Below are 3249 nucleotides of genomic sequence, written 5' to 3'. Positions count from 1 at the left end.
TGTGTGATTCCACCGGCAGTTCCTCGCCTTTTATTATTGCGGGCTAGGAGAGACTTGTGAGCAGGGACATTTTTTATGTCATCTTGGGAGGTTTGGTGAGTGGGACACAGGAGGATCTCACTGGCATTCCTGTGGTGAAGGAATTCCTTGAGGTGCTTCCGGAGGAGATTCCTGAGTGTCTGCCACAATGGGAGATAACGTTCTCCATTGAATTGTTTCCTGGTGTGGGGCCTTTTCATTAGCTCCATACGGGTTTTTCCGCCAGAATTGGCTGAGCTAAAGAAGTTTGTTATGAGTCTTTCGGTGAAAGACTTCATCCGACCAAGCGTGTCTCCATGGGAAGCACCGGTCATGTTGGTTAATGAGGCAAGATGCCTTACGCCATTACTTAATCGTGATGATGCTCTGTTTGAGAATGTGAAATTCTCTTCAGGGAAACTGAATGTGTAACACTTGGAACTTGTGGCAAAGGCCACGCGCGTTCTTGTATATGCGAGTTTTGTGCATGTACAAGTAGTTTGTGAGTTGAGTGGTCTCCATGACTCTAGGTCCGTATGTTGATTATGGATATGTTTCATAAGTAGTTGGCAAGTTAACACCATGGACATTGTAAAGCATGAATAAGTACGATAAACTGTGGTAATATTCAATGTTATTTCACCTTTGACTGACACTCGATTTTGTAGATACCATGGAGATTGAGGTATATCGTTACATAGAGTTTTTAGTTATTATGTTATTAAATTGAAAATTTTGCAGGTTTACGTGAACTGAGGTACATTACTATGTGAACGAGTATGATAACTAACATGTGCTGATTGAAATGAACATGATTATGATTTCGTACTGTGAAATCAATATGAATTTATTTGAGGATATTGATTATAAATTGTAAGTCTTGTCGAGGTTAAAGTCATGGAATAGGACCAAACTCACTCAAGTTTGGTGTGGATTAGAGTTTGTGGGGTAGGTCACCTCTATTGAAGGAGTGACTGGTGATCCCAGCGTATCGATCGACGTTTTGATGTCATCGCATTGTTTCGAGATTTGAGACTGTGAGAGTCGAGAAAGAGCTTATGGAGAAGAACCAGGACGATGTGTCTTGGAATGAGGAAGGACATTGTTGTTGCGTGTCAAATTGTTGTGATGCCTGAAGGTGAAGAATGAACACCAGAAGCCGTCTGGTAAGCTTCAACCTCTTGAGGTACCACAATGGAAGTGGGAAAGTATTTCTATGAACTTCGTGGTGGGTTGACCTAAGACTCAGGCTGGTTTTGACTCTATTTGGGTCATGGTGGACAGATTGTCAAAGTCTTCCCACTTTCTTCAGGATAAGGTGCCATGGTTCTCACATATTCAGGATTCAACTCAAATTTCTTCTTTACAGCAACAATCAGTGGCTCTTCTTCTTCATCTTTCTGAATAGGTTTTTCAACATTAGAAGGAATTACCACTTCTTTTTCTGGCTCCTTAACCTCATTAAGCTTCTCATCAGCTCCCACATTTATATTTGGCTTTTCTGGAGCTGCTACCACTTTACCACTTCTAATTGTGATAGCCATACAATCTTCCTTCGTATTAGTATGGTCTTTGTTCAAAATTACCACTGCTGCTACCTTGCTGATACTGCTGCTGATTATTGTTGAATGATCTCTGGTTAATGGGTGGCCTCCATTGGGTGTTGTAGTTCTGATCCTTAGTGATAGTTCCTCTAGGGCTTGAATGTGTATTTCGTCCTGCTTGTTGATTGTCTCTGGTGAAGTTCCTATTGCCAAAATTTTCTGCATAACACACCAATGCAGTGGATGGGCAGTCTGTTGAGTCATGAAGGTCACCACAGGCTGAGCATGGTTCTGTTTCAGTTGCTGTGAGTTGTAAGACTTCCATCCTTGGTGCTGCTTGGTCAGCTTTCAGGTTCTTCTCTTCATTCATGAGTGATGCCAGCTGGGCTTCCATGGCTGTTTGTTTATCCAGTTCTAACATGCCTGGCTTCCTCACTGTGCTCACTCTGTCTATTGGCCATTGGAGAAATCTTTCAGCAGTCCCTTCTATGATTTCGTATCTTGATTCAAGTGTTCCTGTAAAGAAATATCCTCCCGCAGCAAAATCTAGGTGAGATTGAGAAGTATGGTCAAGTCCTTTATAGAAAGATTGTAGAACTCCCCAACTCTCTACCCCATGGTTTGGACATTTTCTTATGATGTCCTTGTATCTCTACCATGCTTCATAGAGATTTTCTCCATGAAACATTCTGAAGTTAGAGATTTCAGCTCTAACATCAGCTTGTCGAGACATTGGGAGAAATCTCTCTATGAACTTGTTAGAGAGTTCTACCCATGTGTGTATTGATCCAGGGGTGAGAGTTTGCATCCATGTTTTAGCTTTTAAACCCAAGGAATGAGGGAACAACCTCATTCTCATGCTCTCCTCTGTTACACCCTCGGCTTTAAAATTATCACAAATATCTTGGAATGTTGTGAGGTGTGTGTAAGGAACTTCTGCAGGGAGTCCATTGAAGACCCCTGTTTCCCTAATCATGTGGAACATGATAGGTTTTAGTTTAAAATTTGGTGCTACAGGGGGAAGGATTACTCCCCTATCTGGTCTGTTCCTGAAAGGAGAAGCCAAAGTTCTGAAGTTCTATTCTGGGGGAACCTCTTCATTGTTATTATTGTGATCAACCATGTTTTCCGGAAATCTTTCCCTGAGGTTCCTTCTTCTCCTATGGAGTGTGCGTTCTGGCTCAGGATCAAAGAGAAACTCAGGTACTTCAATGGAGTGGTTAGAGTCTATTTCAAACTCTTCACTCATAAACCAATAGCACAGGGCATATATATGCACAGCAGATTTAGTGATAAAGAAAAAAATATAAAAGTAAAGTCAGATATACAGTATATGTGTTAGAAAACAATGATAAGAACAACAATTAGTGTTTCTATCCCCGGCAATGGCGCCAAAAACTTGTTGGGTGGTTTGCTGATGGTGGAAAAATATAAGTTCTGATAGGGGACGTTCTTCTGTTCTTGCATAACACAGATTCGTCCCTCAGTTCCAAACCAAGTGCGCAAGTGCACGCATCAAGTAATAAAGGGAGTATTAATGCCCAAATTATCGTTCCCACGAGGATAGAGTGCTAATTATTGTTTTATCACTGTTTATAAAGAGTGAAAATGAGAAGAAAAGTTAGTAAATGAACTTTCTGGTCAAACGTTCCCTACTGTCTTGACAACGTTCCTCAGGAACAGTAGG

At 41.3% G+C, this 3249-nt stretch overlaps 1 non-coding gene across 1 annotated transcript; it reads left to right on the top strand.

The window, feature by feature from the left end:
* The first annotated feature begins 2173 nt into the window (after positions 1–2173).
* LOC133305924 (small nucleolar RNA R71) lies at positions 2174–2280 on the top strand. Its single transcript, XR_009750821.1, has one exon. It is a non-coding gene; the product is annotated as a small nucleolar RNA R71 (small nucleolar RNA).
* The last annotated feature ends 969 nt before the right edge of the window (positions 2281–3249 follow it).

This window comes from Gastrolobium bilobum, unplaced genomic scaffold (genome assembly GCF_033153095.1).
Source record: "Gastrolobium bilobum isolate Gb01-03AN ecotype WA unplaced genomic scaffold, APGP_CSIRO_Gbil_v1 utg104451, whole genome shotgun sequence".
NCBI classification, from domain to species: Eukaryota; Viridiplantae; Streptophyta; class Magnoliopsida; order Fabales; family Fabaceae; genus Gastrolobium; species Gastrolobium bilobum.
This window is presented reverse-complemented; position numbering and strand designations above follow the sequence as displayed.